Genomic DNA, 9,576 nt, shown 5'->3' on the forward strand with positions numbered 1-9,576 from the left:
GTGAGCAGGGGGCGCAGCCACAGCCAGGGAACCGCGGGAAGCCTGGGGCGGACTGTCCCTCCGAGCCTCCAGAAGGAGCCAGCCACCCGCATCTTGCTCCAGGACTCTGATCTGAGATGGAGACAAGACACCCCTGTCGTATTAAGCCACCCCGTGGGTGGCGGTGCCGCAGGACAGCCCCAGGGAGCTCCGGAAAGACTGGCGGCCGTTCGGGTGCAGAGTCTGCAGAGCGTGCAAGATGCAGGGACTAAGATGGGGACCAGGCCCAGGGCAGCGTGGGGCCCTCTCCCCGGGCCTCCTCTTTCTGCCAACACCCCGAGCCCACGTGGCTCTGAGCGGCTGGGTCCAGCCCCCAGTCCCGGCCTGGGCCACCCACGGGCTCTCATACTCGGCTCTCCTGGCTCTGAGGCTGCAGTTGTGTGGCCCGGAGCATGTCATCACCCTCTCTGGGCTCCTGCCAAATGACTGGGTGAGAACCCCCATTTCAGGGTATCCTGAGGATTTGAGCCGTTACCAGCCATACAGCTAGGAGCCGGCACCCAGTAGACGCCCAGGGAGCTGCTGCTAAGTACAAGCCCCTCGGGGCGCCTTCAAGTCTCAACAGCCAGTGACCAAACAAACATGTGCTGATCGGAGGGTATTTTTTGCCTGAAACTGATACTTCTTATATGCAATTTTATTCTTATCAATAGTGGCAGCTGGTAGGATGCGTAGCTAAAGGTATTTAAGGAATTTTACACTTGTGTGAGGCTTTCTCTGAAAACTCATTCACAAACTGGAGTGGGGATGTCCTTTGTCAGACCATATGTCCTGGAGGGCGGGGAGGGGAACATGTCGCCGCCACACCTGACCACAGGCTGTAGCCCCAGACCCTGACCCCCTGCACCCGCCAAGGCCAGGCTTTCTCTCCATGTGGGCGTCCGATCCCGCTCCTCCTGGCTCCCGCTGGACGTGCCAAATTGGCCCAGGAGAAGCCGTGCTGTCGAGGAAAGCCACCTTTAAAATCTTCTCTGTTGGGACAACTGGGTGGCTCAGTGGTTGAGCATCTGCCTTCAGCCCAGGGCGTGAGCCCAGGGTCCCGGGATCGAGTCCCACGTCAGGCTACGTGCATGGAGCCTGCTTCTCCCTCTGCCTGTGTCTCTGCCCCTCTCTGTCTCTGTGTCTCTCATGAATAAATAAATAAAATTTAAAATTTAAAAAAATAAAATAAAATCTTCTCTGTCCTCACCCAAGACAGGACCTGGGTTGTTGCCCATCAGAAAACAGCCTGACACAGCTCAGCTGCCCATGGGTCCTGTCGGAGGCGCCTTCCCCTGCTGGGCTCGCTGGCTTGGCTCATCTCAGGCCGAGACTGCCTCCAGCCCCTTTTGCTCTGCGTGTGTCCCCGGGGGTCTCTGCTCCTTCCTGCCTGCGCCCTGGAGAAACACCTGCCCCGCGCATCTCAGGCCCAGCAGGGCCGAGCCCACGGCAGCTTGTGATGCATCAGCTACAGAGCACGGTGGACTCCCGCTGCAGGACCTCCAGTCTGGGTCACCAAAGGCCACCAGCCTCCTCCTGGGACACTCAGAGCCCGGCCCTCCTGCCGTGAGAAGCCCGAGGTGCACCCAGCAGCCACAGTACTCAGGCGCTGGTCGGTCAGCGGAGCCAGCAAGGCCCGGCCTGGGACCAGACAAGCCCGAGGGACACCTTGCATAGCTCTGAGCACCCCAGCCTCCCTAGCCTTCCTCCTGGGGCTCTCACACTGCAGAGCTGAGCTGCCCCCCACCCCCTCCAGAGGCCAGGAGCGCCACAACGGGGCTCTCGCTTGCTGCTGTGTTGACCGGCGGGTAAGCTGGGGTTCACCAGACAGTTCCGGAACCTGGCCAGTAAGAAGTGTTATCAGTAGACTGCACCCCCGCCACCACCTAAAATGAGGCAATAGGACTTAGAAAGCTCCAGTCTGATGGTTGAGTCAAGGACTGGGTTAGGTGTGTAGCCCCCCCACCCCACTAGGCTGTGGGAAGGCAGGGTGGGGGCTCTGAGCAGAAGGCGGAGAAGGCCCAGAGCCAGACTGGGCGGGACTTTCATGCAGAGGAAGCGGTCGCCAGGCCTGGGGGTCGCAAGGCTCGGTTTTCTGGAGCAGCCCCGTTTCAGCAGCGCCCAGTCCAGGTGTTATGGGGTGGGGGGCAGGGGTGCTTTAACAAAAAGGAACATGAAAGTAGTTTCCGCTTGCAAACTGTACTGAGACATAGAACCCTCCCAGCACCTTGGAAGGCACCCAGGGAAGGGGTAGACCATGAGGCTCCCCCCTGCCCTCCCTCCCAGGAAATCCACTCTGCCTTTTTTAAAAGGCTGCCCCTTGTTCCAGAAACCATCACTGTGTCACCCAGGATTCGTCACTACACTGTCTAAACCACATCACAGATGGCATTGCCCCCCCCCCCAAAAAATCCGGCTGGTGGCCTGCTGCTCCCCACAACACTGGGTCTGGGAAACTTGGCCATTCACAGTACATGAGATGGAGTGGGAGGGCCTGTTTAAGAGCTCCAGAGCAGGGAGAGGGACCCCACTGGAGTCCCGAGGTCAGAGCACCTGGCCCTAAAGGTGGGGAGCCTCAGGGGAAGGGTCTTGTCCCCAGGACCAAGAACCCCTGAGGTTAGGGGCTAGTCTGTCTGCTTTGGCGTTCCCCTAACATCATGCCTTGTGGGGTTGTTGCATGAATGGGGGGAAGGGGTCTGAAAGACAGGAAAAGGGCGTGGAAGAGGGGAGAAGGAAGAGAGGGGGGAGAGGAGGAGGAAGAGGATGGAAGGAAGGAGAGCAAGAACTGACCATTGGCCCAGAGATGGTAGGACAAGAACGGAACCAGGTCGGGGGAGCCTAGAACAGGCAACAAGGAGATAAGCCCCAGCCAGACCTGAGGGCCCCTTCCTCCCTTTCCTTTCTGTTCACAGTGGCCACCCGAGGCTCTGGAGGGTCCATGAGGGCCCCCTCTCTGTGCCTCCGATTCTCCCTGGCCTCCTATCCTAGCCAGCCTGTCTCTGCTTTACCGCTGCACCATGCTGTTCTTCCCAGAGAGGACAGGCCTTTCTCCATATCCACACCTCCATCAAAATGACAGACGAACAGGAGGGCCTACGGGCTCCCATTTCTTTGTGGTTCTGAGACTCAGCTGCCTATTCTAATCACCTGAATGGGGTCTAGACCTCCCAGCGTCCAAACCGCACCTGGACCAGGGACTGGGAACATCTACGGTGAGACCCAGGATGGGGAATCCAAGTGGAGCCAGGACGAGAACCACTGTCCTAGAGCTGCCTCTCAAAGGGTGGTCCGTGGACCAGCAGCATCCAGATGGCCAGAGCTTGTTAGCAAGGCCGAATCTGCATCAAGCACCCAGATGATGTAAATCCTGAGCAGGTGCCTGGTGTATAAGACCCAGCGTGTACTGTCCCCGTCGGCCCTGTGTGGTGGATGACATCAGCTGGTAGGCCCAGACTTTGGCAACCCTGGTGGTCTGAGCAAGGCCTGTGTGCCGCACTTAGCCCATTAGGAATGCTCTATTCCACCTTCCCGGAGGATGCCGGAACCCTGTGCAGACAGCCCAACGGTGGGCAGCACCTCTAAGGCAGCCCACATCACCCTGGCATGGCCTGGCCTCTTAGAAAGCTCCATCTGATCTGATACAGAATCTCTTGGCCATTGGCACCTGGGGCCTCTGCCTCCCCCAGGTAAGCAGCTGGGGCCTTGCCTCCACTTCAGGCCATCAGCTCCTCTGCACCTGTTTCTTGTTGCCCTCTGCCTGGGAACTCTAGGCCCACTCTGCGCCTCCAGGCAGGTCCTGTCCCCTAGAACATTCCCTCTCCCTAGCAGACCCACACAAATTTTGTCCCTAGAAGAAGAGACCCAAAGGCTTTTACTGGTGGCATCTACTGGTGTGGCGGGGAAGCTGATCCATGGACAAGATGCTGCCCGGATCAGGGTCCAGGATGGGAGACAGGACAGGGCCAAGGGGGATCTTGACAACCTCCAGGTGGGGATGCGAGGAAGAGCCTGAAATGGAGAGAGAGAATTGTAAAGATGCATCGTTGCCTGTTAGAAATCTATGATGTGAAGCCAGAGAACGACTCCCATGTCCCACAGTATGATGGACCATTCCACTGAGCAGTCGTCACCCTGCAGAGCAACAGAAAAGTCATGTGTGTATATGCATGTACGAAGCTATTCTAATATATATGCCTATACACGTACAGATATGTGTAATGTACGGATTAACACACATCACGAGGGGCAAGCAAGAACAGGGCTAACCCTCACGAGTCAGGGGACTAAAAGTAGAATTGGAATTTCCTAGAGGTAGGCCGCAGCTGCTCAGCCCAGTCACCTGACCTTCCTTTGTCATGACCACGTGTGGCTCTGGCGTGGGAGCAAAGCCTGCTCAAGGGGTTCACGTAAAGCTGTGGTCTCCAAAAGGCTGTGCTGTCACTGTTGAAATAAGTTAAGGGGAAAACCTAAAGAGGACGCTTGCCTTTATCAATCCTGGCATGGGAAGAAAGGAAAAAACTCTCCCCTGAAGTCATAACCACAAGCCAGCCCCTAATGTGGGTATCACACCAGCTGTGTGGCCCTCAAAACTCAGACTTAAGACTTTAATTTAAAGGGAGCCCAATTGGAGCGACCATCGGTATCTGACTCGAGCAGATGTGAATTATCTCTGGAGGTTCTCATCTTCGACATAGGCTTCGAAGAATTACTACTGATGATTGGGTAGAGAGGACCACCGGCAAAGCTCACAGGAGACACGTAAGGGAAAAAAGCACCATGAACAAGTGTCAGCGCAAGACAACGGGCAGCAGCATGAGACGGCAAAGACGGGCTCATCAGACGCAGGTCCTAACATAAAGATGCCTAAGGAATTAAAAGAAGAGATAAAAAATATGAATAAGGAAGAAAAGACTATAAAATGGCCATGAAATTCTGAAAAGGAAGCAAATAAAACCTGTAGCAACAAAAAACTATGTCACTGAAATAAAGTGAATGGAGTGACCAGCAGACTCGATGGAGCTGTTGTGGTCAAGGTGCCCCCACCTACTGCAACAATGCATCAGAGAGGAGTTCAAACATTTCTTGCTCATGTACAGTTCAAAGCAGGTGCTCCTGACCGGCAGGCAGCTCTCGCCCCGGAATGAGTCCATCTGTGGCTCCACCATCCTCAGCACATGGCTACCAATGCCACCACATTGCTCCCAGGCATCCTGGAGCACCAAGGGCCGTACAGGGACCAGGTTTGGGGACCAGGCCCTGCCATGTTGCATCTCCCTCCACTCACGTTTCAGTGACTAGGACTCAGTTACATGGCTGGGAAATGTGGTCTAGCTGTGTGCCCAGCAGGGAGAGAGAGCAGGTTTGGTGAGCAGCCAGGCCACCTGGACCACAGCAGGTGAAGAAGTCTGAAGGTCCAGTCAATGTGAGCCACAGCTAGTAATGCGCTAAGTGCACTCTTGAAAGCCCACCCCATTATTATTTCAGTCAATCCTCCTGACTCCCACCCTGGGGATTAAGCTAAGCAGGGAAGATCTTTCCCATTTTACAAAGAAAGAAACTCATGCTGAGAGACGGGCATGACTCGCCCAGGCATACCCTGCTGCTGAGATGTACCAGTTGGGATTGGAGTCCAGGACTTCCCTCGACATCACATTGTTGCCTTTGTCTGGAGATAACAAGGGGAAAGGAGAGGGAGAGATCATGGAGCCAGAGGTCCGCCGTATGCCTCTGTGTTTTCAGCTGAGCCAGTCAACCCAGCAGCCTAGGGACCAGTGAACCCAGAGGCCGAGGAAACCAGCTGGAGGTCAGAGCACTGAGTCTAGATTTGAGCTCTAGACACTCTAGACATTTAGAGTTGAGCTTTAACACTGGCTTCCTGGGGCATCAGGGTGGCCAGCTTGGGCCCGAGGGTGGGCCCAAGTGGAGGCAGCAGGTCTGCATCTGCCTCACCACAGTACAGCTAAGAGGTTCCTGTGAGTGGGTCAGGCAGTAAAGATTTATCCAGCGCCTCTGGGGTGCTGAGTAGTGCTGTGGGTTTCAAAAGCAGACCCTGGGAGCTGGAGACATGCAAAATCCAGGTCAGGGTACCTGTTGAGCTAGCTCTTGAGTGCCTAGCCCTAAACTCAGACTATGTGCTGGGGCTCTGACCTCATGTGATGGCATTCTCACCAAAATCCACAGAGGGAGGGACTTTCCGTTCTGCTTTTGTTGGTATAGTGATGGTGATGTTGGTAATGGTGATGATGGTTATGGTGGTGATGACGGTGGTGATGGTAATGGGGATGGTGATGATGGTGGTAGTGGTGGTGGTGGTGGTGATGGTGGTGATGATGGTGTGGTGATGACAGTAATGGTGGTGATGATGATGGTGATAATGATAATGGTGAAGATGGTGATGGTGGTGATAATGATGGTGGTGATGATGATGATAGTAGTGATGGTGAAAATGATGGTGATGATGGTGGTGGTGATAACAGGAGTGATGGTGATGACGATGGTGATGGTGGCGGTGGTGATGGTCATAGCGGTGATGGTGAGGACAGTGATGGTGGTGGTGACAGTGGTGATGTCATCTGACATTATTGAATGCTATCTGTCCAGCAATGCTTCAATGTTAGATGGAATCAATCCTTTAACATTCACTGTAACCTGACAAAAAAGCAGATTCTTTTGCTTCCATTTGACAGAGAAGGAAACTGAGACCCAGGGAGGTGAGTGATTCATCCTGCATCACAGAGCAGGAGAAGGATGCACCCAGGATTCCCACCCCAGAATCTGACTCAAGCATTGCACTGTAACCCCTGCACCACCCTGCCTCCTCGGATGGGCCGCTGAGCTCCTCTAGGACAGGGCCCCCAAGACGGCTCCTCTATCCCCTGCTCTGAACCCAGGCCCCACATACTGGTAGGTGCCCGGGGAGGATCTATTAGGAACGGCTTGTGCGTGATGATTTGTCCAGATGTAAAATCTCACCAGTGCCTTAATGCATCACCTTTACAAGCAATAAGCATACCGATCGATTTGACACGCTTGTGGATAAATGAATGGATTCATGCAGTTGTTGGCCGAGCCAGAGCAGTTGGCTGGCTCTTCCTGGAAGAATCATGTCTGGGACATCCCCACGAACCACTTTCTAACCAGCCAGGCCTCCCAGAACCTGCTGCCTCAGCTCAGCCCAGGCCCCCACGAATCAAGGAGCCCTGGCCGCTCCCGAGGTCAGAGCCACCCGTGGGTGGGGACCCCGTGAGCTCCCAGGTGAGGAAGGCCTGCGATGCCCCCCAGCCTCGGCACCCGGGTCCTACAGGGAGAGAAAGCCCACAGGGGCCGGGACTGGAGGAGGGGAGGCAGCAGCTTTGATCTGTTGCCAAAGAGAGAGAGGGGAGAAACACACTTGTCTCCAGACAAGCTGTTCGCTTACCAGCTGACTTTGGTAAAAGAAAAAATATTCCCAGAGCCATCTGTTCCCAGACTGGGGCTGGTGTGGGGCCCGGGGCTTCCTGCAGCTCAGGGAGCCAGACCCAGTTTCAGAATCCGAGACAGCTGCCCCCTGGATTATTTTGGGAAGCGGCTCAACTCCGCAGCACCCCGGCCTTCCTTCGAGGCATTTCCCGTCACTCTGAAGCTGTTTGCACACCCAGCCCCAGACTGCCAGCTCCTTCTCAGGCCTGCACGTCCTCCCTTTCAGCCACTGTCATCATCCTGCTTCCTACTTCCCCCGCAACCTCTGCAGGAGTCGGACTCCCCCGGGGTGGAGGGGGTGGGGGGTCAGGGCTGGAGATAGCAGGCTAAACTGAGGGAAGGGCTCCCTGTCCCCCTCCCTGGTCTCCTCTGTGACAGCCAAGCACCAGCTGGGACCCCCAGGCGTCCAGCCTGTGCAGCCCCGCCCCCCATCATCTCCTCAAGGATTGTCCCTTTGGTGAAAGCTAAGCTCCTAGGGAAGGGGGATGGGGCATCTCAGGCAGGAGTGGCAGCATCAGAAAGGCCCCGGAAACCGAGCTGCAAGCAGATGGGAAGGGTTGGGGTGGGACAGGAGGAGACCACAAAGCGGGCATGTTGGTGCCAAATTGGGGTCAAAGAAGAGAAAGGTAGAGAATCCAGCTGGAGAGTCACCATATTCTCCCCCCTCCCCAGGGAGGGTGAGAGCCTGGACCTCCGGAGGCAGAGGGGAAGAGAGGAGGGTGTGAGTTTGAGAGGCAAGTAGAGGGCAAGACTTGGTTCCCAGGGAAGGGGGGAAAAGGAGGGTCTACATGAGCCGTGGGTCTGCGGCCGGGGGGCCAGGAGGCTGAAGATGGGGCACCAGGAGGTAGGACAGGGGAGGGGCGAGCTCTGACTCGGACGAGGGGAGTTGGGTGGGCCCCCCAAGGGAAGCTGTGCCCTGGGCAGTTGGAAACGTGGGTCTGCTCAGGAATGGGGATGGTGGGTGTTGGGGGCTGGGGAGGGGGTGGAGTTATTGTCTACGGGGGACCGAGTTCCAGTTTGGCAAAAAAGGAAGGAACTCTGGGGACAGGTGGTGGGGATGGTTGCACAACAGCGCGGAGGTACCTAACGCCACTGAACCCTTCGCTTTAAAATGGCCAAACCGTTCAGCTTATCATGTGTATTTTACCACGATAAAAAAAAAATCGATTGAATCCTGAGATTAAAAGGCAGAGGTATTCAGATCGGTCAGAAAGATACACTATCGTGTCTGTAAGGAATTCTCTTTAAATATAGAGACACAGGAGCGCCTGGGTGGCCCAGCAGTTGAGCACCTGTCTTCGGCTCAGGGAGTGACCCCGGGGTCCTGGGATCGAGTCCCACATCGGGTTCCTCGCGGGGAGCTTGCTTCTCCCTCTGCCTGTGTCTCTGCCTCTCTCTGCGTGTCTCTCAGGAATAAATAAATAAAATCTTTAAAAAAAATAGACACAGATACTTTGAAAGTCGAAAGTGGAAGAGCTATCTCGCTATGTTAGAATCAGACAAAGGAGGTTTCAGAGCGGGAGGTATTCCGGAGGATAAGGAGGCACAGATGATGCTCCCGATGGGCACCGCGGCGGCGACAGCAGCACCAGGTGAGCATCCTGTCCCTCCGCTCCCACCCCTGCTCCCCTGCCTCCCAGGCCTCCTCCTCCCTGTGTCTGCAGCCCAGCTGGCTCCCTGCACTTGTCGGCCCCTCCCTCCTTCCAGCCTCTCCCTCTTCCCTTCCCCTTCCCTCTTCCAGAGCCTTCCAGCAGCCATTTAAACAGGCCAGGGCCTCTGCCCTTGCCCCTGGGCCCTGGTCCTCCGCACAGCGAGCTCCGAGAACGATGAATCCAGGCCGCAGCGGCTGGCTTTGCTCAGTCCCTTACCTGCATCTCACCTGGGTTGGCAGCGCTCACCCCTCTTCACCTGATGGCAAATTTCAATGTTTTCCTTTGTTGTAGCTTTATTGGGGGATAACCTATAAAAGGTCAACTTGCCGAATTTTAAGTGCACAATGTGATGAGTTTCTTTTATTTTTTTAAAAGGTTTTTTTTATTTTATTTTATTCACGAGAGACACAGGGAGAGAGGCAGAGACACAGGCAGAGGGAGAAGCAGG

Source organism: Canis aureus, chromosome 11 (genome assembly GCF_053574225.1).
Source record: "Canis aureus isolate CA01 chromosome 11, VMU_Caureus_v.1.0, whole genome shotgun sequence".
Classification (NCBI taxonomy): Eukaryota; Metazoa; Chordata; class Mammalia; order Carnivora; family Canidae; genus Canis; species Canis aureus.